Source organism: Anomalospiza imberbis, chromosome 31, assembly GCF_031753505.1.
Source record: "Anomalospiza imberbis isolate Cuckoo-Finch-1a 21T00152 chromosome 31, ASM3175350v1, whole genome shotgun sequence".
NCBI lineage: Eukaryota > Metazoa > Chordata > Aves > Passeriformes > Viduidae > Anomalospiza > Anomalospiza imberbis.
This window is the reverse complement of record NC_089711.1, coordinates 14484-40978: the sequence shown is the minus strand read 5'-3', so window position 1 is coordinate 40978 and position 26495 is coordinate 14484. Positions and strand designations below refer to the sequence as shown.

General features: G+C 51.6%; 1 pseudogene; it reads left to right on the top strand.

The window, feature by feature from the left end:
* The window catches only part of LOC137463877 (zinc finger protein 850-like), a 234171-nt pseudogene that overhangs the window by 194088 nt on the left and 13588 nt on the right, over nt 1–26495 (top strand).

Below are 26495 nucleotides of genomic sequence, written 5' to 3'. Positions count from 1 at the left end.
GAGGGAGGCAGGTGGAAAAGGCTTTGTGCCGTCCCTGCTCAGAGGGGATCCTCAGCACGGCCCTGAAGATCTGCACATAGGAGAAAACCATGAACACAAAACAACACAACGATAAACTGGCAGTAACCACCAGAAGCCCCAGCTCCCTGAGGTGGGATTTGGAGCAGGAGAGCTTGAGGATCTGGGGGATTTCACAGAAGAACTGGCCCAGGGCATTGCCATGGCACAGGGGCAGGGAAAATGTATTGGCCGTGTGCAGCAGAGCATTGAGAAAGGCACTGACCCAGGCAGCTGCTGCCATGTGGGCACAAGCTCTGCTGCCCAGGAGGGTCCCGTAGTGCAGGGGTTTGCAGATGGACACGTAGCGGTCGTAGCACATGATGGTCAGGAGGGAAAGCTCTGCTCCAAGGAAGAAGATAATCAGAAAAACCTGTGCAGCACATCCTGTGTAGGAGATGGTGCTGGTGTCCCAGAGGGAATTGTGCATGGCTTTGGGGACAGTGGTGCAGATGGAGCCCAGGTCGCTGAGGGCCAGGTTGAGCAGGAAGAAGAACATGGGTGTGTGCAGGTGGTGGCCGCAGGCTACGGCGCTGATGATGAGGCCGTTGCCCAGGAGGGCAGCCAGGGAGATGCCCAGGAAGAGGCAGAAGTGCAGGAGCTGCAGCTGCCGCGTGTCTGCCAGTGCCAGCAGGAGGAAGTGGCTGATGGAGCTGCTGTTGGACATTGGCTGGTGCTGCACATGGGGACCTGGTCATGGAGAAAGGACAGAGAAGAGTTAGAGGAGATACCTGTAACCAAAACCAAAGCCATTTCCCATATGCCTTCCTCTCTAACACACACGGACACTCTTCTGTGTTTAAGAGTTTAGAGGTTTTCATTTTAAGCTCCCCCCATGTCTCTCCTGGTATTCTCAGATATCAGAAACACTAAACATTCCTGCCTCCCTCTGGTAGAACAGAGTTCCCTAACGGAAGATTATGAGTGGAGACTGAGGGCAGATGGTCTGTCACTTCATTCTCTTTGGAGTTTCTCTGGGCTTTCACTTTTTCAAATAAAGGATGTTCACACTCTCATTTTTTTCTTTTAAAAACGCAATGGTGCTACTGAGAGCAGATGGATCCACCACAGCCCTGCTCCATATTTGCAGCCAAGAACTCACATTGCTCATTTCACCAACCCAGCAGCATTTTCAGTGTCACAACACCTCTGCCTTTCCCCATCAATCTTATAACTCAGAGATGCTCTAGGACAGGTTTGCATCTTGGATTGAAGCTCCCAGCTTGGACTGAAATCCAGGGAGACTTCCAAGTGTCCTTCTGATGGCACTGGATGCAGGGAGATGCAGCTCCTTCCCTGGCTGCACTGACAGCATTGCCCAGAGCCGGGCACTGGGGACAGCTGTGTCACCCTGAGCCAGCTGTGCCCCCTCCCAGAGCCCCCAGTGCCGGGCAGCTGCACCCAGCCCTGTGCTCTGCAGAGGGAACTGGGCCCGGGGCTGCAGAGCTGCCCCACGGCTCTGCTGCAGCTCTGCCTGCACAGGAGGGGCTGCACGCCTTGGAGCCCTGGCCCTGAGGGCAGAGGCTTGGCTGGGGGGACAGGAGGGAGGGGGCTTGTTCAGAGGGAGGGGCTGCACTGGAGGGGGTCCTCTGGACATCTCTAAACTCTCCCTGCCATAGCATTTCTGGGTTTTGCTTTCTCTCCTTCCCTGATCTTCTCTCTGCTTCCTGGGGATTTTCCTCCTGCAGGTGTTTCCCTGTGCCTGAGCTCTCCCTGCCAGCACTCACAGACCCCAAATCTCTGTGCACTCTCCTTGGCCTGACAGAACCCTGCCTGTTTGCAGGGCACTGGCTGGGGGCAGGTTCTGTTTGCAGCTTGGAGAAAGGAGAGCTCAGACTGAGCCTGATGGCTCCAGCAGAGGTGATGCTGGTGCTGTCCATGGGCAGAGTGGCTGAAGGCACATTAGGGATCTACTGTGACCCTATTGATCACTAAAAATAACTGGTCAGATGTCTCAGGCACCTTTCAAAATTCTTATCAATAATTCATAATCATGCTTTAATATTTATCCCTCCATCCCTGCCATTCTCCAATAGTAGGAAACAGAATACAAAGTCTTAGGAAATCTCCTCATTTTAATCAAAATCCTTGTCTTGGAAATATTCTATGACTGATCAGAACCCCTCAGCATATCAGAGATTCATGAGCATTTCACCTCCCCTGTACCAGAAATACTCAGAGTTGTACTCACAGGGTCTGTGGGCATTGGGATGTTCCAGATGTAGGAGATCACTCCAGGAGCTGCAGCTGCATTGTCCTGCAGCCAGAGGTTCCTGTGCCAAGGGCTGCCAGTGATTCTGCCCCAGGCACTTCTCAGCACCTTCCCAGCCCTGACTGATGGAAGCTCTCTGTGCCTCTGTGCTGTGCCCGGGCTGGCTGCAGGCAGTGCCCCAGCCCTGCTGGGCTGGGAGAAGAGCTGCTCATCCAGAGAAATGTGCTTTTGAAGCTCTCCTTGGTTGCCAGGATCACCCTCTGTGCCAGGAGCCCGGCCCAGCTCAGCAGCACAGACACAGCACAAGGACTTTAATGACCCTCTGGGGCTTTGTGCTCAGGCCCTGAACATCAGGCCCTGAGAGGGAGCTGCAGAAACCTCTCCAGAGCTCCAAGTAAGAGTCCAACTCCAAAGTTTCTTTGACTTTTAATGGGTCCCACTGAGGGACACGACTGAGAAAGTGTCCCCAGGCCCCAGGCAGAGCAGAGAACTGGAGGCACTGATGACAGGTGGGGACAAAGAGAAGCCAAGTCCTGGTGTCCTGGGGCACAGCAGGGTCTGTGCCACCAAGGGCTGTCAGGAGACACCTTGTCCTGAGGCACTGGGGCCTCCTGGCACAGCCCCAGCCAGGCTGAGCACTGTCACCCCCTTGTCCTGCCCTCAGCATTCTCCCCTAGCCCACATCCCAGTGGCCTCAAGGATCTGCTGGAAGGAGTCCCTGGGGAGCCTTGCTCAGGAATGGCCCTGGGGGCTCCTTCATGCTCCCAGGGACTGCAGGTTTTTCAGAGCACTTTGGCTTTGGCTTTTGCCTTGGAGTCTCTGAGAGCTCTGTGCAGTCATGGCCTCCAATTATCTGCTGTAATTAGTCCCTGGAGAGGCTTTGTCAGGAACAGCACTCAGTGGGGCTCATTAATGCTGCAAGGTGCTTCAGTTCTTTTAAGGTACTTGGTGTTTCCCTTTTGATCCAGACTCTGTGAGAGCTTTGTGCAATCATGGCCCCAATTATCTGCTTTAAGGAGTCCCTTGAGAGCTTTGTACTGTCACTCAGTGCGGCTCATTGATGCTTTGAGATACTCAACTTTTTTAAGGTACTTTGGGTTTTCCTTTCTACACTGAGAGGTTTTTGTGCCACTTTGAGTCTCTGAGACGTTTTTGTGCAATCCTGGCCTCCAATTCTCTCCTCCAAGAAGTCCATGAGGAGCCTGTGTTGGGTTTGGACCTCAGTGGGTCCCATTAAGGTATCGAGAAACTTTGGGTTTTTACTCTGGCTTTGACTCCTGGAAAGGTTTGTGCAATCTCCTCTCAGGCCCTGAGGTTCCAGGGCTCAGCTCCAAATGCTCCACGGGGCTCATTTGGATCAAGCAAGTCCTAACAAACCAAGGGTGTGCCTTGATTTCCCTCTGGTCTGGTTAGGAAGGTTTCCTGCTGCAGTTATGAGGAATTATTTCAAAAGCCTTCTAAGAAATATGCATTTCTCTTTTAAAGAGTGTATTTTATTACTGTTCTCTTTAGGGAAGATGTGATTGCACCATTTTGTGATTGATACTGTCCCAGGAACTCTCGTAAGGAGTTCTGGCCTGCTCAGAGGTGCTGTTCCTTGAGATCTGACCCAGTGTGGACAACCTTGCTCCACATTTCCCAAGCCCATCCTGTCTCTCCTCACTCACCTGGGGCCTGCTTTGCTCAGAGAACTGGCTGCACTCAGGCAAAGAGGGTCATATATAACATGGATAAATAAATATTGTAATACTGGCTTTTTGAAAATATTGAAATGGATGCTATATGTATAATGTTAAAGTAATTTTACTATAAAGATGTAGTTTTTATTTCTGCTATTAACTAAACTCAGTAGTGAAATAGCTGATATAGTCATGCTTGTGGTAATGGAACTGCCTGCTTGTCTGGGATAGCATCCAGTGAACATATGATGGAGACCTCTGCTGCTGACATGCCAGTTATCAGCACCCACTGTCTGTAGAAAATATGCACCAAAGCCCAAACTGGAGGTGATACAAGAACTGACTAAAACCACAGCCAGGAAATGTGCGTGCTCTAAAAAGGCAGACCCAAGGAGGAGACGTGCTAAATAGTTCTTGGAACATGTAAACTAGTTTGGGGAAAAGTTTAAATAGGCATCATTGTTTATGGATATGCAGCAGGCTGATGCAATAGAAAGGGTATGTAAAGGGCATCTCTGAAATAGCAGGGGTGCTCTTGGCGGAAAGTCAAGTACCAGCCGTAAATCTTTGCTTTATTACCTTTGTCTCCTATTGTCCTTTAATAAACTTTTAAATTTTACCCGGAGACGGAACCTCATTTTTCACATCCTTATTCAGTCTTTTATTTTGATAAGCTTTTAATAAACCTTCTAAATTTTTAAAAGTCAGCATCATTTCTCACATCTATAAGCTGAACCAGGGTGGCTTAAACTTGTTACAATGAGAAAATATTTTACAATGAGAATGGCAAAAAACTGCAACTGCTTTTCCAGAGAAGTGAATTTCCCATCCCAGGAATGCTCCAAGAGCAGGAACCTTGTGGAACCTGACCCAGTGAAACCCTCTCATCCCCGAGGACGGAATTCCTGTTGTGTGGGTTCTCTGATGTGCTGAGTGCCCTCACAACACTACTGGCCAGAATGTCTGCTGAGGGTAGCCAGGCTGCTGCAGGGACAGTGACCTCACAGCCATCACCATTCCAGTGCTGGTGCAAGGGGTTCCTGGCTGGGTAATAATTGACACAGACTCCATGCATTCACAGAAGGCTGAGTATTTCCTTTTAGTAAGAAACCCCTACCTTTTATACCCTAGTTCGCTACAAGTGGACCTAATTGGTCCTTTAATTAAAACACCATCACCATTGGCTCATTAAGAAACCACCCTTTGGTAAACAAATCTCCATAACACATTCCACATGTTCACAACACCAGGTGCAGCAAGTTAAGAGAAGAATTGTTTCTCATTCTATTCTCTGATCTTCTCACCGCCTTTCCCAGAACCACGTCTGGGAAAGTTGTCTGTTTCTCTCTGTGGCCAGAGAGCTGCTGCCACATTCCAGCCCCGTCCCCTGGCCCTGGCTCTCCCCTTTCTTCTGCCCCTGCCTTGTCTCTGCTGGCAGGAAGAGTTTTGTCATTAATGTCCTGTCCCAGAGGTGCTGGTGACAATGGCTTCCCCATCAGGCTCCTGGAGCAGAAGTGGCTTTCCAGAGCCCAGCCAGAAATGAGCCCTGAGGCAGCAGCTCTGCAGTGTTGGCCACCAGGCCGGCTTGCCAAGGGAGGCTTCTGGCCATGCCCTGCAAGCAGCTGCTGCTGCCAAGGCGCCTTTGGTGCCTCAGGCTCTCCCTGGCACAGCTCCCAGCACGGCACTCTGCCCTTGTGCCCGAGGCCTTCCCTGTGCTGGGGCTGGCCTGGGGCTTTTCCTGCAGCGGGACCTGCCCTGCTCCTGGCACAGGAAAGGCAGTTCCTGCTGGAGCAGGAGGCTCTGCCTGCGGTGGGCTCAAACCACTCCCGCAAGACCCTGGTGACTTCAAAATTGCTTCCCAGAGCACTGGGGTTCTAATAATTTTTATAACTTCTATACTGTGGAGAAAGTAAGTCTGATTAAGATCTTTCCTCTAATCATGATCAGAAACAATCAGAGCTCTGTTTATATAAATATGTCTGTCATTCCATCGTTAATCCTGTGGGATAAATTGCATTAAGGTTCAATTCCACCTGTCCAATCTTTTACACCTTTGATAAAGTTTGGAGGTGGGATTGGATCCAGCTGCTCCCAGTCTCCTTTCTCAGAAGGAATTTTAGAAGTCTGGGGGTCCTGCAGGGGTTTCAGGATCTATGTTGGCTGTTGGGGATCATTTCTCCACCTCAAGACTCAGCAGGAGTTTCTCCAATAAAGAAATAAAGCTTTTGCCTGAAGCTCCCACTCTGCCCATGGCAGGAACCCCTGTGAGTGCCCGCGACATCCTGGCTCTTTGGCAGCCTGGGGACTCCTGGGATGTCACTGTTGAGCCCCCGTGAGTGCCTGTGACAGATCGGTGCCTTTGCAGCCCAGTGTCCCTCTGGGATGTCACCATGGGATGGCTGTGACTGCCTCTGACCACACGGCTCTTTACCATCCCCAGAAACCCCTGGGAGGTCTCCATGGAGCCCCTGTCTCTGCCTGTGACATTCCAGCTCTTGAGCAGCCTGGAGACTCTTGGAAAGTTCCCATGGAACCCCTCTGAGGGCCTGTGACAAATCTGATCCTTAGCAGGCAACCATCACCAGGAACCCCTGTTGCTGTGGTCAGTTTCCATGGCAATCATCACCAGCCCCCGTTGTTATGGTCAGTTACCATGGCAACCATCACCAGCCCCTGTTGCTATGGTCAGTTACCATGGCAACCATCACCAGCCCCTGTTGCTATGGTCAGTTACCATGGCAACCATCACCAGCCCCTGTTGCTATGGTCAGTTTCCATGGCAACCATCACCAGCCCCTGTTGCTATGGTCAGTTTCCATGGCAACCATCACCAGCCCCTGTGGCTATACTCTGTTTCCATGGCAACCATCACCAGCCCCTGTTGCTATGGTCAGTCCCTGGGCCGCTCCATGGAGACCCCATGCCAGGGGTGGTTGCCATGGACACCAGCTCAGGCCTGGAGCCAGAGCCCGTTGCCATGGCAACCATTGGCAGTCCCATCCCCAGGGCCATGGGATCCCAGAACCACAGAACTGGCTGAGGTGGGAGGGGCCCATCAGGATCCTCGAGTCCAACTGCTGGCCCTGCACAGGACACCCCAACAATGCCAGCCTGGGCCTGGCAGCGGTGTCCAAACGCTGCTGGAGCTCAGAGAGCCCTGGAGCTGTGACCCTTCCCTGGGGATCCTGAGCAGTGCCCCAGCAGCCTCTGGGCAAAAACCTTTTCCTGAGATCCAACCTCAGCCTGCCCCGACTCAGCTGCAGCCGCTCCCTCCAGTCCTATCCCTGGGCACCAGAGTGAAGAGGTTCCCCCAGCCCCAGCCAGGGACCCGCTCCCAAGGCTGTTGCCATGGTCACCAGGGCTGGGACCAGCTGGGATGCTCGGTTTCCAAGGGCCGGGGTTCAGGAATGGGATTCCCCAGTTTCCTGCTCCCGCTAAAACTGCGCTGCCGCTCGTTGCCCTCCCGCCTCCCATGGAAAGCACAAAAGGCAAAGATCCTGGGCTAGGAGGAGAACAATTTACTGGGAACAGCAACGAGACAAGGAACAAACAGGACCAGAAATAATACTGATAACAGAAGGGATAAGAAAAAATATTTACAGGGAAAACTACATCACAACTGACTGGCTCTTCCTGGCCATGTATTTCCTCCTGCCTGGAAAGGACACCCTTCTCCTTGGGGACAGAGAGAGAGAGAGAGAGTTCCTTTCCTGCCCCTGGCAGTGACCTGAGGTGGGAGTGCATGTAATGAGAGGGCCATGGCCAGACCCTCATGTTCTTCAATCCCACACCATGTCATTGGCAGGGGCAGGAAAAGGGAAAGATCTCTTCCCAGCATGGATCACAGGGAACATGGATCACCAGGGCTCTTCCCAACATGGGTTCTCCCATGGGGGATGAAGCTGGAGCCGTGCACGAAGCTCTTCCTGCAGCTAGGGCATTTTCAGGGCTTCCCTTACTGGTGCCTCCGTTGGTGTCTGGTCAAGTGAGAGCTCCTGGAGAAGTTCTTCCCACACTGGGGACAAGTGTAGGGCCTCTCCCTGGTGTGGATGTGCTGGTGCCTGATGAGATGGGAGTTTTGCTTGAAGCCCTTCCTGCATTCGGGGCAGCAGAAGGGCCTCTCCTCTGTGTGAATGCGCTGGTGCAGGAGGAGATGGGAGCTGGTTGGAAACCTCTTCTCACATGCAGGACACTCGTAGGGCCTCTCCCCAGTGTGGATCATTTGGTGGATGATCAGTTGGGACCACTGGCTGAACCCCTTCCCACATTCCCCACACTTGTATGGCCGTTCCATGGTGTGGATCCTCTGGTGGCAGATCAGGCTGGAGCTCTGGCTGAAGGTCATCCCACATTCCCCACACTCATAGGGCCTCTCCCCGGTGTGGATCCGCTGGTGACGGAGGAGACTGGAGCTGGTCTGAAAACTCTTCTGACACTCAGGACACTCGTAGGGCCTCTCCCCCATGTGGATGCGTTGGTGGATGACGAGGGCAGAGCTGCAGCTGAAGCCCTTCCCAAACTCCCCACACTCGTAGGGCCATGCCTCGGTGTGGATCATCTGGTGGCAGATCAGGTTGAAACTCCTCCTGAAACTCTTCCCACACTCCAAGCACTTGTAGGGCTTCTCCCCATCATGAACCTGCTCATGCACCACCAGCTCTGAGCTCTGGCTGAAGCTCTGTCCACCTTCCTGGCACAGGGTGGGTCTTTCCTCCTCAGAGCACCCTGGGTTGGGTTTGCAGCCCCTCCTCCTGTGGGATCTCGGGGGCTTTTCCTCCCTGTTGGATTTCTGCGCCGTGCAGTTGCTCAAAATGGCCTCTTCCACAAGGTTCTGCCATGGGGATTTGTCCTCCCTGGTCTCAATCCTCAGCTCCTTCCCTGGGGGAGGAAGGACAAGGAGAGGATGGGATTTGCCTCCATGCCAGAGGGAAGCGGAAGAGAATCCCCCCAGTGCGTCCCTGGCAGGACGGCGTCGACAGCAGGGTTGTCCTGCAGTCGGGAGCCACACTGGGCTGGGAGATGGAGCAGGAGAGAGGGGGAAAGGGGCACTGACTTCCTCCTCAGCTGCCCGGGGGTGCCAGGCCTCCTTTTTCTTCCTCACAGCTACCTCCTCCATCTGGTGAAGTTTTGGAGATAGGAAATTCTGTTTTTGGGGAGAAAAACAAGGGATGAGCACAATGAGTTTTGTACTGGTTTGAAGGCAAACCAGGAGGAGAGTCTAAGCCAGAATTACAATTTAGTAAGAATATTAAGATCAAGGCAATGATACAGAAACACTGGCTTTGACAGAGTCAGGATTTAACCTGACACCCTGTTGGTAAGGGTGGTGGTAGCCGTCGGATGAAATGGTGGCTGCAGTCCTGTTGGAGTGATGAACGTGCAGCGATCCTGTAGAAGGGTCTGGTCTTCCTCTGAAGGTCCAGTGGTGGTTACGGAGCTCTTGTCTTCTAGGAATCCAGTAGGCAAGGTGGTCCTGGTGTTGCAAGGGTGAGATTATATCCAGGTAGGAATGCTTGGTTCCTCCCTCTGGGCGGAGCATCCCACAATGGGATGATGTAATTTTATCAGTCCTGCAGTGGCACTCAATGGCCCATTAACAGAAGATTGCACCTGGAGGGCGTTATCAGAGCTGAGCCATGGAAGAGATAAAGAACACTGCCCCACCTGTTTATCACAGTTTATGAAGATGGTGACTGAAAACATACTTTGGGTTACATCTTACATTGCACCCTGAAACAGTGAGGCAATCCCAGCTCGGGGTGGGGAGTGAACACCACCCCCCTTTCCCAAACTGGCTCAGGTGTAAAACCCCCACCCTGGGAAGGCCCCGCACACAGTGGACAATGTCACACTTGCCCCCCCCCCCAGGGGAGGTCTCTGTCCCTGTCACTCCCTTGCTCTCCCCTCTTTTCTCTTTCTTCCATCTCTCCCTCTACCTCACATTTACTGTTCAATAAAATCCACTTTGGATTTGGTCTCGTTAGCACCTTAATTGGGGCAGAGGCACCTCTCTAACAATTTTATTAACCAGATTGAGACATTATTTCAGTGCAGAGAGTTCAGGGCACTGTTGTCTGACCCTATGTGCCTTTGACAACAGCATGGTTCCCTCCTCTCAGGCGGTTCTGGCTCTTTCTGGAGGAACTCTTGGAAACTTCAATGCAGCTTCTTCAGTGTGACTTTTGGGAGAACTTACGAGGAAAATGGCTGTTGGGGGTGGCCAGTGCAAAGAAAATATTTTGTTGTCCTTCCTAGAAATGTTTGTTAAAATCACTGGAGGAAAGGAAGCAAATGATACCAGCAAGACTGACAAGGATCATTCAGCACAAGGTGAGGAACACAAGGCTGCACGAAGTCCTACCAGAAGCCCAGCTCAAATAGCTAAATTCCCCAATAAGTCCCAATTTCACAGGCTTGGGGGCTTTGCCAAATGAGTTAGTTAGATATGATAGTTAGAGAAAGTAGCATGTACTTTTAGTATCCTCTTTTATATAGTATATTAATGCATTATAGCATAATTATAATAAAGAAATCATTCAGCCTTCTGAACTGGAATTAGACATCTTCATTCTTCCTATTGGGTTTGCCTGCGTCTAAAACAGCCAAATGTGAGAATCATTTTTCTCTTTGTCCCTGTCACCTTTGTGACAGGTAGACTGAGCTTTCCCTTCCCTTTAATAATCTGTATTGGGCCGAATTTCCACTTTTCTTTTATCGGAACCTGCCAGTAGCTGAGCTGGAGCTGTGCAGGAACCAGTGAAATTTGGAATTGCCACAGAATTGCTTCTATTGTCGGTTTGTTCCTGTTTGGGATTTGTTTGCGTTTCCATCACAAGTGACTTGTGGGAATATCAAATATTCATCAAAGTATTTTATGCAGAGTTAAGTTTGATTTCTGCTGAGATTATTTTGTCTGGTGCCCAAGGGATGCTCCAGGACAGTCTGTGCCTCTCGCCCTGGAGGATGCTTGGGAGGGGCTTGGGGGGATTGTCCCTGTCCCTTTTACCCCAGGCCATTCCCCAGGGTCTGTCCCTGTCATCCAAAGCCATTCCCCAGGGGGTGTCCCTCTCTCACCTTAGACCATTCCCCAGGGGGTGTCCCTGTCCCTGTCACCCCAGGCCATTCTCCAGGGGTCTCCATTGTTCTCACCCCAGGGAATGTCTGGGGGGTCTCCCTCCCTCTCACCCTTTGCCAGGAGTTGCTCGGGGCAGTCTCTGTCCCTCTCAGCCCAGGGAATGGTCGGGGGTCTTTGTCCCCTTGCCCTGGGAGATGCTCGGGGGGTCTCCATCCCTCTGGCCTCAGGGAATGCTTGTGCAGGGCTGGGGACCAGGGGCTCTGTGTCCCTCTCACCTCTGAGGGTGCTCAGGGCGGGGGGACTCTCCAACCTTCTCATCCCTGGTGAGGTGGGGGGTTCTCTGCCCCTCTCAGCCCTGGTGTGACCCCGCCCAAACGTCATCGGGGTCAGAGGGACAGAGACATCCCCAAACGCCCAGAAAGGCTGAACCTGGGATTTGATTTGGGATGAAGATTTAGGAAGAGGGTGGAATTGGGGCTGGGTTTGGAGTTGGGACTGAGATTTGGATTAGAGCTGGGATTGGGGTTAAGGCTAGTCATGGGATTGGCTTTAGGGCTGGGGTTGGGATTGGGTCTGAGGCTAGATGAGTCTGGCACTGGGATGAGATTAAATACAGAACTGTGAGTGTGTCTAAATGTGGAGTGAGATTGAGACCAGGATCAGGGTCAGGTTTGGGACTGAGCGCACGCAGAGCGGAACAGGCAGGATGTCACTGCAGGATGTCCCTGGAATCGTCCCAGCCCTCCTCAGGCACCTCCAAACATGGGGGGCAGCTGGGTTGCTCCAAGATCCAGGTGCTCCCATGCTGCCCCTCAATACCAGCCGAGCTTTCCCTGCGGGCAGCCCTGAATGTGACCCTTGGGGCTCTGGGATCAGCCTTCACATCCCACAGTGGGAGCAGCTGCGGACATGCCAAGAGATTTTTCCCCTGCCTCTTTCCTGAGGAAGGGTGAAGCCCAGCTGCCCTTTCCTTCTGGTCTCCTCAGCTGAGGATGTCAAACTCCCCATGAGCAGGAAAGTCCCTATTCCCTGTTTCTTTGTGACTGCTGCGTGGAACATCCATTCAGAATGAAGAATGTTCTGACAGCCCTGCTGAATGACAGCGGGAGGAGGTTTGTGAGAAAGGGAGGAAATTGTATTTTGATTGGAAATACAAGTCACAAAATTATTTCTTTCCATCCCATTCCTTTTCAGTCAGTTGCAGTTCTGTTTTCAGAGTGCCACCTTCTCAGTGTTTGTGTCCTCTTTTCTCTCCTGCCTCTCTTTGCCTGCTCTGTGTCTCTCTCAGTGTCTCCCTTGATCCAGGGCAGCTCCCACCAAAGGCCCTGCCCTGATTTCATTCCTAATCCATGAGCTACAACAACTATGGGTGAAGTTATGAAGGCTGGCAGTGAAATGTCACTGTAGGAACTTGCTCCACTTGGCTTCTGGCTCCTTGGTAAGAGCTTTGCCTTCAAGGGCAGGAACATCTTTTCCTGGCTGGGAACTGGAATTCCAGCCCCTGGGAGTGTGTGCCGTGGATCCCAGAGGGGCATTCCCGAGGCTCCCAGGGTGCTGCTCCTGCAGTGGCTCCCAAGGAGCCGTGTCACATCAGGGAGAATCTCAAAATCTTGATTATCTCAGGGGTCATTTATAGTCCTCTGTGGAAGGGGGGGACAGGCAAAAGACAATGAATGTCCATTGAAGCCACCAAAGGGGAACAGGTCATGTTATCAGCAGTGAGCGAGAGCCATTGTCTTCTTGGTCCATCGACCACACCTGGGCAAACATCTCACATTGATCAGGCCAGCCCTCCTCCCTGTGGTAGGGGTCTGAGTCTCAGTCTTTGGGAGGGGCTTCAATCTCTGTCCATCACAATGGTCATGAGGCAGATGAGGGGTCTTCCGTGGGAGATCACCAGAGTTACCCCAGAAAGTTCATTTGGCCAAGAGGTGGGAAAATTCGTGGGTTGAGCAGGTATTGTGAAGCAGGTGTAAGCAGGTAGAACAAGTCTCTCCTTGCCAGGCCCTGCTCAAAGCGGTGGTCTGTGGTGATACAGCAAATACACCTGAAAAAATAATTATCCATCTTTCCAAGCCAGAACTCCGATAGGGGTCTCCAGGATCTCAGTCTCTGCCATTGTGGCAAACGTGAGGCAAAAATGAGGGGAACTTGGGACCGTCTCTTACACAGGGGCGTGCATGTCCTTTGAAGGGGATCAATCCCCACATGCGTCCAGCGCTGCAATAAACACACAGTCTCTACAGCTCCGTACGGGATTTGTGGGGATCGATTTTTCATCCACGTTTCAGCAGCAGAGCTAGCAGACTAAACAGCGTATTTTGCCTATGCTGACAAGCTACTAATGATTCAAAGCAGCACATTTCACCTAAATACAAATGGATTTCTACCCTGTTATATTTACCCTGTAAAATAGCCTGTTTCAACTCCCGAGCACCCCCTGGGCTGAGAGGGAGAGAGACTCCCTTGAGCACTCCCCTGGCACAGGGGTGAGAGATAGGGAGACCCTCCCAGATATTCCCTGAGGTGAGAACGATGGAGAGATGGAGACCCCCTGGGGAATGGCCTGGGGTGACAGGGACAGGGACACCCCCTGGGGAATGGCCTGGGGTGACAGGGACAGGGACAACCCCCAAGCTCCTCCCAAGCATCTGCCAGGACAAGAGGCACAGAGACACCTCAAGCATCCCCTGGGCACTGGACAAAACAAACTCGGCAGAAATCAAACTTCACCCTACATAAAATGCCTTGAGGAATATTTGCTCTTCCCACATGTCACTTGTGATGGAAACGCAAACAAATCCCAAACATGAATAAACTGACAATAGAAGCAATAATGTGGCAATTCCAAATTTCATTGTTTCCTGCAAAGCTTCAGCTCTGCTGCTGGCAGGTTCTGATAAAAGTGAAAATTTGGCCCAATACAGATTATTAAAAGGAAGGGAAAGCTCTGTGTAGCTGTCACAAAGGTGACAGGGATGAAGAAAAAAATGATTCTCACATTTGGCAAAGCCCACAAGCCTGTGAATTTAGGAGTTATTTGGGAATTTAGCTACTTGATCTGGGTTTCTTCTAGTCAAACAGAAACTTTAAGGGATTTAGAGATTTTAGAGGAGCTAAGATTTTAGTTGGAGATAAGCCTTACTAGAGTTAATTAAAACAAATGAGTAGGCCTTGATGAAGTTGAGTTATTAGTTAACTAATAATTGATTGCTTGTCAACACAATGTTTAGTTAGCTGGGTTTATAATGAAGAATATAGAAACTGACAAATAGCTTTTAGGAACATAAGACAGTTGTGGGCCTCCTCTGTTCTGAAACCAATTGAAGACAGGGAATGGGAGTTCTACCAAAGTTCATTTGTCATATTTGCACTGAAAAGGTAGAAAGGTCAGAATGAGGAAGACTTCATTTACTTCCTCATTTTGGGACCACTCCCCATGAAAGGGACCACCGACCCTTTTCAAGGAACAAACCACATATGCTTAATAGCTTTTGAAAAGATTAGCATACGAAGTGAGGAATGGGATGCACCAAAATTAAGAATATGTAATTGCATTTTGGGTATTCAATACTTGTATGGATAAAAGGACTCTGTAATCATTTGAAAGGTGCAGTGTGTATTTGGGAGCTATCCCGCACGCTGCCTGGCATCGTAATAAACATACACTTTCTAACTTTAAACTGTTAGATAGTTTCTGTCCGTCACAGTTGGATATCTGTACTACATCAATATCCATATTTCTTTAATAAATCACTAGGACTTTTGGCAGCCTTGTGTTCCTCACCTTGTGGTGAATGATCCTTGTCAGTCTCGCTGATATCATTTGGTCCCTTTCCTGCAGTGATTTTAACAAACTTTTCTAGGAAGGACAACAAAATATTTTCTTTACACTGGCCACCCACAAAAACCATTTTCCACATAAATTCTCCCAAAAGTCACACTGAAGAAGCTGCATTGAATTTTCCAAGAATTCCTCCAGAAAGAGCCAGAACCGCCTGAGAGGAGGAAACCATGCTGTTGTCAAAGGCACATAGGGTCAGACATCAGTGCCCTGAACTCACTGCACCAAAATAATGTCTCAATCTGGTTAATTAAATTGTTAGAGAGGTGCCTCTGCCCCAATTAAGGTGCTAACGAGACCAAATCCAAAGTGGATTTTATTGAACAGTAAATGTGAGGTAGAGGGAGAGATGGAAGAAAGAGAAAAGGGGGGAGAGCAAGGGAGTGACAGAGACAGAGACCTCCCCTGAGTGGGGCAAGTGTGACATTGTCCTCTCTGTGTGCGTGGCTTTCCCAGGGTGGGGGTTTTACACCTGAGCCAGTTTGGAAAGCGGGGTGGTGTTCACCCCCCATCCCGAGCAGGGATTGCCTCACTGTTTCAGGGTGCAATGTAAGATGTAACCCAAAGTATGTTTTCAGTCACCATCTTCATAAACTGTGATAAACAGGTGGGGCAGTGTTCTTTATCTCTTCCATGACTCAGCCCTGATAACGCCCTCCAGGGGCTGTCTTCTGTTAATGGGCCATTGAGTGCCACTGCAGGACTGATAAAATTACATCATCCCATTGTGGGATGCTCCGCCCAGAGGGAGGAACCAAGCATTCCTACCTGGATATAATCTCACCCTTGCAACACCAGGACCACCTTGCCTACTGGATTCCCAGAGGACAAGAGCTCCGTAACCACCACTGGACCTTCAGAGGAAGACCAGACCCTTCTACAGGATCGCCGCTTTGACAGAAGCGATGTCACTCCAACATCGCTTGAACTCCAACAAGTTCATCACTCCAACAGGACTGCAGCCTCCATTTCATCAGACTGCTACCACCACCCTGACCAACGGGGTGTCAGGTTAAATCCTGACTCTGTCAGATTAAGCCAGGGTTTCTGTATCATTGCCTTGATATTGATTTTTTTTATTAAATTGTAATTCTGGCTTAGACTCTCCTCCTGGTTTGCCTTCAAACCAGTACAAAACTCATTGTGCTCATCCCTTGTTTTCCTCCCAAAACAGAATTTCTCATTCACAGACCTTTGTCAGATGGAGGAGAAGGCTGTGAGGAAGATGCCCCGAGACACCCATGCACGTGAGCAGGAAATTACTGCCCCTTTCCTCCTCTCTCCTGCTCCATCTCCCAGCCCAGCACAGCCCCTGGTTGCAGGACAACCCCACTGCAGACCCCGTCCTGCCGGGGACGCACTGTGGGGATCTCCTTCCCCTTCCCTCTGGCACGGAGGCAAATCCCATCCTCTCCTTGTCCTTCCTCCCCCAGACAAAAAGCTGAGGATGAAGACCAGGGAGGACAAATCCCCATGGCAGAACCTCGTGTCAGAGGCCGTTTTGACCGGCTCCATGGCGCAGGAATCCAACGGGGAGGAAAAGCCCAGGAGATCCCGCAGGAGGAGGAGCTGCAAACCCAGCCCAGGGTGCTCTGAGGAGGAAAGACCCACCCTGTGCCAGGAAGGTGGACAGAGCTTCAGCCAGAGCTCGGAGCTGGTGGGCCATCAGCAGCTTCATGATGGGGAGAAGTCCTACAAGTGCTTAGAGTGTGGGAAGAGCTTCAGGAGGAGTTTCAACCTGTTCTGCCACCAGATGATCCACACCGGGGAATGGCCCTACGAGTGTGGGGAGTGTGGGAAGGGTTTCAGCTACAGATCCAACCTCATCATCCATCAATGCATCCACACTGGGGAGAGACCCTACGAGTGTCCCAAGTGTCAGAAGAGGTTTCCGACCAGCTCCAGTCTCCTTGTACATCAGCGGATTCACACTGAGGAGAGGCCCTTCCGCTGCCCCGACTGCGGGAAGGGCTTCAAGCACAACTCCACGCTTGTCAGACACCGGCGCATCCACACCAGAGAGAGGCCCTACGAATGTGGGGAATGTGGGATGAGCTTCAGCCAGAGCTTCAGCCTGATCCAGCACCAGAGGATCCACAGCAGGGAACGGCCCTATGAGTGTGGGGAATGTGGAAAGAGCTTCAGCCGGAGGTCCCACTTGATCTGCCACTGGAGGATCCACACTGGAGAAAGGCCATACAAGTGTGGGGAATGTGGGAAGGGCTTCAGCCAGAAGTCCCATCTGATCGTCCACCAAATGATCCACACTGGGGAGAAGCCATATGAGTGTCCTGAGTGTCAGAAGAGGTTTCCCACCAGCTCCCATCTCCTCCTGCACCAGCGCATTCACACAGAGGAGAGGCCCTTCTGCTGCCCCGACTGCAGGAAGGGCTTCAAGCACAACTCCCACCTCGTCACCCACCGGCGCATTCACACTGGGGAGAGGCCCTACACGTGTCCCCAGTGTGGGAAGAGCTTCACTCAGAGCTCACACTTGACCAGACACCAACGGAGGCACCATTAAGGAAAGCCCTGCGAGTGCCCCAACTGCAGGAGGAGCTTTGTGCACGGCTCCAGCTTCATCCCCCATGGGAGAACCCATGTTGGGAAGAGCCCTGGTGATCCACGTTCCCTGTGACCCATGCTTGAAAGACATACGTCCCTTTTCCTGCCCCTCCCAATGACATGATGTGGGATCAAAGAACATGAGGGTCTGGCCATGGCCCTGTCATTACATTCACTCCCACCTCAGGTCACTGCCAGGGGCAAGAGAGGGAATCTCTCTCTCTCTCTCTCTCTCTGCCTGAGGAGAAGGGTGTCATTTCCAGGCAGAAGGAAATACATGGCCAGGAAGAGCCCGTAAGTGGTGTTGGAGTTTTCCCTGTAAATAATTTTTCTTATCCCTTCGGTTATCAGTATTATTTCTGTTCCTGTTTGTTCCTTATTTCACTGCTGTTCCCAGTAAATTGTTCTTAACCCAGCCCAGGATCTTTGTCCTTTGTGCTTTTGATGGGAGGCGGGAGGGCAGAGAGCAGCAGTGCGGTTTTAGCGGGAGCAGGAAATTGGGGAATTCCATTCCTGAACCCCGGCCCTTGGAAACCGAGCATCCCAGCTGGCCTGGTGGCCATGGCAACAGCCTTGGGAGCGGATCCCTGGCTGGGGCTGTGGGAACCTCTTCACTCTGGTGCCCAGGGACAGGACTGGAGGGAGCGGCTGCAGCTGAGATGGGGCAGGCTGAGGTTGGATCTCAGGAAAAGGTTTTTCCCCAGAGGCTGGTGTCCATGGCAAACACCCCTGACATGGGGTCTCCACGGAGCTGCCAAGGGACTGGCAATAGCAACAGGAGGCTGGTGATGGTTGCCATGGAAACTGACCATAGCAACAGGGGTTCCTGGTGATGGTTGCCATGGAAACTGACCATAGCAACAGGGGCTGGTGATGGTTGCCATAGAAACTGACCATAGCAACAGGGGTTCCTGGTGATGGTTGCCATGGAAACTGACCATAGCAACAGGGGCTGGTGATGGTTGCCATGGAAAATGACCATAGCAACAGGGGCTGGTGATGGTTGCCATGGAAACTGACCACAGCAACAGGGGTTCCTGGTGATGGTTGCCTGCTAAGGATCAGATTTGTCACAGGCCCTCACAGGGGTTCCATGGGGACTTTCCAAGTCTCCAAGCTGCTCAAGAGCTGGAATGTCCCAGGCAGAGACAGGGGCTCCATGGAGACCTCCCAGGGGTTTCTGGGGATGGTAAAGAGCCGTGTGGTCAGAGGCAGTCACAGCCAGCCCATGGTGACATGCCAGGGGACCTTGGGCTGCAAAGGCACCGATCTGTCACAGGCACTCACGGGGGCTCCACAGTGACATCCCAGGAGTCCCCAGGCTGACAAAGAGCCAGGATGTCATGGGAACTCACAGGGGTTCCTGTCATGGGCAGAGTGGGAGCTTCAGGCAAAAGCTTTATTTCCTTACTGGAGAAACTCCTGCTGAGTCTTGAGGTGGAGAAATGACCCCCAACAGCCACCATGGATCCTCAAACCCCTGCAGGACCCCTAGACTTCTAGAATTCCTTCTAATAGAAGAGACTGGCAGCAGCTGGATCCCATCCCGACCCTGCAGATTGGACAGGTGGAATTGAACCTTAATGCAATTTGTCCCAAAAGATTAACGATGGAATACCAGATAAATCTGTATAAATACAGCTATGATTGATTCTGATCATTATTAGATAAAACGGTCTATTTACAACACAGAATAAAATTTTAAAAATAGTTATTTACTCCTCAATATAGGAGCTATACCAATTATAGACTATTCTGCTCTAGGAAGCAATTTTGACGTCACCAGGGCCTTGCTGGAGTGGTTTGAGCCCACCGCAGGCAGAGCCTGCTGCTCCAGCAGGAACTGCCTTTCCTGTGCCAGGAGCAGGGCAGGTCCCACTGCAGGAAAAGCCCCAGACCAGCCCAGCACAGGGAAGGCCTCGGGCACAAGGGCAGAGTGCCGTGCTGGGAGCTGTGCCAGGGAGAGCCTGAGGCACCAAAGGCGCCTTGGCAGCAGCAGCTGCTTGCAGGGCATGGCCAGAAGCCTCCCTTGGCAACCCGGCCTGGTGGCCAGCACTGCAGTGTCACTGTTGAGTAAGAAATGTCACAGGCTCATCAGAAGGCTGATTGGCATCATGTGCCATATGTTTGGAACTGCTCCTTTTTATATGCTGCTCCAATCCAGGTAGATAAAATCCCAGAGGCACATATCAGAGGTTTGTTAGGGAAGACAGTGTGGATCAATTCTGCCTCGAGTACAGACAAACCATTCGTGGGATTGTCTTTGCTCAGGGACCAGGTTGTACATGGTGAATAATGCAGAAATATGGAAGAACATGATGCATGCCTCAGGGAGATCTCATATGCAAATATCACTGTTTGTTGGATGTTACTGCCACTGTCTTTGCATTAAACCACACAGACATGAGACAGAAGGAAATGTGTGTCCAAGGTTTGTGCAAGTGATATACAAGGAAATGTGTAAGCGTTGAAGGTTTGAGCAAGTGATATAGAAGGAAATGTGTGTCAATGGTTTGAGCAAGAGAGATGGAAGGAAATGTGTCTGAGTAAGTGAAAGATGCAAGTTTTTACTTGATGAAGTTTTTACATGATGTTTGGTAGTTATGTTGATGATATGGAGATAAGGGGTGGAATGTCCTAGGGTGATGTTATGGTGCTTGCATCCCCAATCGTGTGTTCTGTTTATGCTTGATGTTATGTTCTGTGCCTTCAGGACTGGCTCTGAAAAGTGAAGGTTTGTTTTGTCTTGTTACCAGCCGGCTCACCTCTCCCCAAAGTGTGTGTCTAGGAGAGGCTAGGGCTTGCTTGCTTTCTTGCTTGCTTGCTGGTTTGCTTGCTTTCACTTTGCTCTTGCTCCTGGTTTTTGCTTTTGCCCTTGCTTTTGCTTATTAATTAGTTTAGCTAGGCAATCCAGTTTTTTCCCTGGACTGTTTTTTTTTCTTTCCCTTTCCTGAATCCCATTTGAACCTGCTCAGGACTGGGACCTGGGAAACACCAAGAAACACCGAGAGCCAGCATTTTGTGACCTGCAGCAGCCATCCCCAGCGCCGGAGACCGATAACGGGGCAACCACTCCCAGGAGAGACTTTCTGAATTTGTCACCTCTTCAGAGCGTAGAAAGACTTTTTGTCATCTGGTGTTGTTCATTTTTTTTGCTGGGGAGTGCTTTGCCTGCTCAATAAACAGGTTGTTTCCACTACTCTCTGAGGAAATTCTTCCCGAGCCAGGTGAGCAAGGGGCTGTGGGGGTTTGCTTTCTGGGGGCTCCTTCCGGAGGTTTTCTCCCAAATTTGCCCCAAACCAGGACACATTACTACATAAGCAGGCTGTTCTTTGGTGAGATCCAGCAGGGCCCTGTTCAGCCTGTGCTCAGCAAACTGACTGGCCATGAGCCACTGGTGGATGTACCTCACCATGGCAGGCACCTGGAGAAGGCACGGGGAGACTTGGAAAGCTGCCAGAGGGAGGAATGTCCCCAGCTTCCCCAGAGAAGTGCTTCCCTTGCCACCACACTGCCATGGCCTCAAAGGCTTCCAGTGAGCAGTAGGCATGGCTTGGGAGGCCAAGCAATTCCTGGGAGGATGAAATCCTGGCCACAGGCTGCTTACTTGCTTTGGATTGGAAAACCCCTCCCCTACGAGCATAGCCAGCAGGACAGCACAGGTCTTGGTTTTGGAGATGTGCGAATATGCTCTGAGCCCTGTGCCCATGGTGCTGGTCTCTTCCTCCCGAATCCTCTTGAAGAATTTGCAAACCAGCTGTAGGAGAAGGGCAGGAAGCCAGGGATGTTCCACGGAATGCTCCAAGCGCTGTGCTCAGCTAAGCGGTGACAGCAGGCCCAGCCCAGCTGGGGATGGCTGCAGGTACCTGCGCTGTTCTGCGGAAGAGGCCACGGGTGCGTTCCTGCTCTTGTGTGCGCTGCACGGCTGCACCTGGCAAAGAGCGAGCGCAGCCTGAGCTGAGGGGCTGCGGGAGAGGCCGGAGAACACAGCCCAGCCCTGCGCTCCCCAGGCAGGGACAGCCCTGGGATGCCCCAGGGGATGGAGCACGGCTGTGGGGTGTCTGCCTGGCCCCTATTCCGTCCTGTCCATGGGCAAGTGCCCAGGGGATGGGATGGGATGGGATGGGATGGGATGGGATGGGATGGGATGGGATGCCATGGGATGCCATGGGATGCCATGGGATGCCATGGGATGCCATGGGATGCCATGGGATGGGATGTGGCCAAACAGCCCAGCAGCCCAGCTCTGCCACTCACCCTCCTGCTGAGGCTTGAACTGCACCACCTCTTCAGTCTCCTGTGCTGGGCCAGCTCCAGGGCCTTCTTCCTCTTCCTCCACCCAGGCCAGCTGGGGCACTCTCGGGGGTCTCTGCTCCATGTCAGTGACTGGATTTGTGGCTACTTGCAGGAGAGATGCCTTGGAAAAGCTCCGAGTCAGCAAGGCCTGCAGTCGTGCCTGGAAGGCACCTTCAAGAGAGAAGCCTCAGGAAGGCTACAGGACAGCAAGTCCTGCACTCTGGTCTTGAGGGCTCCTGCCACAAGGACAGGAGACTCCTGTCAAGGATTGTGGTCTGGCCTCGAGAGCACCGGTGGCAGGGATGGGAGATACCTCCAGGGCACCAAGTCCCAAGGTCTGCCCTCGAGGACACCTGCAGGAGAGAAACCTCGGGAAGGCCACGGGTCACCAAGTCCTGGGGTCTGGCCTCGAGGTCAGCTGCAGGAATAACATCTTGGAAAAGCTCCGGGTCAGACACGAACAAGTGCGCTGTGCGGGGGCTCCTCACGGCACCGCTCTGTCCCGTCCTGTCCCGTCGCATGCTCCGAGCACTGTGGCGTGGTCTTGTCACCACCAGCTCCTATGTCACCCCGTGTCACAAAGGGCCCTTGGACACGCTGTCCTGTTCCATGCCACGGTGACCGTGCTGCCCCGTGTCACAAAGGGCCCCTGCACACACTGCCCCCTGCCCTGGGGCCGCCCCCAGCCCACCCAAAGTGGCTCAGGTTGGAACGAATCTCTCACCCCAAGTGTCTAAGACAGCCCGACAGGATCTTTAGGAACGGCTCAAACCCTCAGCAAACGCTGCCCTGCTCTGCGGGCTCAGGGCAGCAGAAGGAGCCCCCAGGGCTGCCGACGCAGCCGCGCTGGGAAGGGCACGGGGCCTTCACAGAAACTGGCACGGCCTCCTTGGGACACATCCCACATGGTGGCCATCCTAAACCCGCGGATGTGACACAGACAAGGAACGTGTGGGCCAGGGCAGGAATGCTGCTCCGACCCCTGGGGCCCGGGGAGCGCTGACATCAGCAGGTGTGGCAGAGTCCCTGCCCAAGCAGACCTGCCACCCCCCGAGCCCTGGCAGCACCGGTGCCCGTCTCCTGCCCCAGAGACTTGTGCCCGTGGGGGGCTCCTGTGCCACAGGGAGCCAAAGCCCACGTGCATTGGGGGCTGCGCTCCTGCCTGCAGGGGCTGTTGGCAGGAGCACCTGGAGCAACTGCTGGCAACACTTGTTCTCTGTCAGAAGCTCTTACTCCATGCTGAAATTATTTTCTCATTGAAGTTATTGCCTTCAGCACAAAAACACCTTAGCGGCCAAGGCACAGAAGAATCTGGCAAGTAAGAATCCTCAATTCAGGAAAGCTTTACTTCCCATTGCTCAACTCAAGTAGTTCCAAGAAGTTGCAAACTTCCCAAATGAATAGGGATGGCCTGAGGAGGTGAAGAGTTGGAATTTTGCTTCCCATCTCGAAGCAGCAACTCATTTGCCTTAACTTCATCCACTGAGGGTCACTTTACAGAACATAACACTACACAAAAAAAGGGAAAAACCAAGGGCCATTCTTTGGTTTTCTCTGTAGGGATGATCATATCCTAATTCTCTTAAGAAATAAAAGCTCTCAAGAAATCAAAGTCCACTCAGTGGTAGAAAAGTAGCTCAAAGAATTGAGTAGATGGCAAAAGGGCTAATCCTCCCCCTGGTACAGATATCTGAGTGGCCAGTAAAGTACAGCTCTGCCCTCTTGTTCCCTGCAGGACAATCAGGACCATGAAGAGGAAAAGTCACAGATATTCCTTCTGCCCTCCATAACCAAAGCTGTGCCAAAGCACAGATGCTGCCTTCAAACTGACTCAAATTCCAGCCTAGACCTCTCACCTTCCAGACAACTCCTTCTCCAACACCCCACCAGCACCAAGCCCCCCGAATTCCCGCACAGAAGCCCTCAACACCCCGCCAGGAGCCCCAGCTGTCCCCGTCCCTCCGCTGAGCTTTCCCATCCTCCAGCAGACGCCCTGGTTCCCTGCAGGTGCCGTGGGATGGCACTCAGGAGGATCTGCTCCAAGGCCTTCCCCTGGAGCACGCTCAGGCTGCCAGGCCTATGGATCCTGGATCACCCTTCCCACCGAGCCTTCCTGTGCACGGCTGTTCCATTTGCACCTTTGCGCTCAGCTCGGACTTCTCCACTTCACCAGGAGTGCTGGGAAAGGATGGAGAGCAGCCTGGCAAGCTCTTTCTGCAGCTCCCTCTTTACCCTCGGGGAGGGAGAACATTCCACAGGAAAGCAACTGGTGCCACAAGGAGCGGGTGGCCTCAGGCACCTTTGGGGATGGAACAAGGCCTTGGTTTGACATAGGTAAGCACAAGCAATTCACATGAGTAAACAAGTAATTAGCACAGACATGCCTAAGTACTTAGCACCAGTTAGCATAAGAAAAACCTGATGGCCTACCTTGACATGAGAGTGACCTGACAAAAGGCTTTAGACACAGTCTACCAGAAGAACTAAGGGCAAGTGTGGAATCAGCCCTGTGCAGGGAAGCCCTGAGGAAGACTTTGTGCTGCTTTGGGGCATCGAGACCGCTCCTGGCCAGGGCCTGGACATCAGCTTCAAGTATGGGAATCTGACAGAATGTATTTCCAACCGCCTGCCTATGGAATCACCTCAGCGGTGTAAAGATGGATGGTGTTTCTGATACAATTCCTACATCAACCCACTGAAATTTATATGTGGCAGAGAAACAAGAGAAACACTTTAGTGGGGTGCAGACCCCTGCCCTCCTGCCAGGTCAATAAAAGGGCTTTTGGCTGACAATGCATTTGTCAGTTGATTTGTTTGAATGAGGGAGACCCCTCAGGACTGCTGTATCCTGAGGGAACACCGTTGGCCTTGGCCTGTAGGCACCTGCACAAGCTTAAAATCAGCTGCCTCAGCTTCCAGGACCTCTCTTGGCCAGCATCCTGACGTGGATGCAGGACTGCTGTGAGGCACTGCTGGGACCCAGCGGGACAGGACCGGCTGTCTCGTGTCCACGTAGCACCCCTCACACAGCCAGGGCCATCCCGAAACCAGACAAACACTCACGTGTCAGCACAGGGGAGCGAGGAGCACTGGGCTCCTCTCAGGGTATCTTAAAGTTCAAGAATCCACCACAGCACTGGTAAATTTTTTGGGGGACCAAGGACTTTGAGTATCAAAAGGGAAACTCCTATTTGTAGGGAGGGAAGTAAAATGCCTAGGACATGTGATTTGTCAAAGGAGCTGGTGGCTGAACCCTGAGAGAATTGCAGGGATAGCCTCACTCCCATGACCAAAAACTAAGAGAGAAGTCAGAAGGTTTTTAGGCCTGTTGGGATATTGTAGGCTATCGATTGAAGGATATACGCAGGCCATCAGGTTCTTCTATGAAAAGTTAGTAGAAGAAGAGATTAGGTGGGAAGAAGACGACAAGCAAATTTTGAAGCTTTAAAGCAAACATTAATCAGTGCAGCAGCACTGAGTCTTCCTGCCTTAGACAAACCCTTCTATCTGTTTGTGGATATAGAAAAAGGGGCAGCACATGGAGGGTTAGCCCAGGACCAGGGAGGATCCAGGAAACCAGTGGCCTGTTTATCAAAACTGCAAGACCCTGTCAGCTGGGGGTGGCCAACCTGCATTCAGGCGGTGGCAGCAGTGTCCTACTCGTAGAAGAAAGCAAAAAATTAACCTTTGGGGGAAAATTGAAAATATATACCCCACACTCAGTAAGGAGTATCCTCAGCTAAAAGGCTGAGAAATGGCTCACTGATTCCCAAGTACTAAAATATGAAGCCATCTTAATAGTTAATGGTTTAGAGCTAGTCGTGAGTAACCAACTCAACCCTGCCCAGTTTTAGATGGAAAACCAGGTGAGGAATTAATACATAATTGCCTAGAGGTTATAAACTATCAAACTAAAGTAAGAGAGGACCTAACAGATCAACCACTCCACAGTGGAAAACGATTGAACATCGATGGATTTTCACGGGTAATCCAGGGCACAGGGTATTGGGGTAGGCTATAGTAGATGTAGAGTTAGTGGCCCTAGGAAAAGGAAAGTTACCTTCCAACTGGTCAGCCCAAGCATGTGAGTTGTATGCCCTAAAGTGAGCTCTGGAAATATTAACACAGAAAAGAGGAACAATATATACAGACTCAAAATATGGTTTTGGTGTAGTGCATACCTTTGGAAAAATTTGGGAAGAGTGAGCTATTAAATTCAAGGGGAAAGGAACTAAAAACTTATTTTAGAAGTGTTAGAAACTTTACAAATACCAGAAGAAGTGGCAGCAGTATATGTTAAAAGACATAAAAAAGGAGTGACTCAAGAAGCACCAGGGAACCATTTAGCAGATTTAGATGCTAAGAATTCAGCCGAATCAGGGACAGAAAAAATAATGACAGCATTAACCCCCATGAGAGAAATGGAAGAAGTCCCTGTATTCAGTCAGACAGAAGAGAAAGAATTCCTTAAAACAGGAGCCAAGAAAGATAACAAAGGGAAGTGGAGAGCCAATGTTGTGAGTAAAACACTTCTCAAATCAATCATTCCCCGACACGGGATGGTGAACAGGATTGATTCAGACCAAGTGTAAGAGGCTGTCTGAAGCCCCCACTTTTGCCTACCAATTGCCACGAGGAGAAACCCCTTCCCCCAATACAGTAACAGCTTGGAGAGAGCAGCAGTGCAGGTGCAGTTGCTGCACAGTTACGTTAGCTGCTCCGAACCAGGCCTGGCAAGGACTTGGCAAGGAGTTGGCATGAACACAG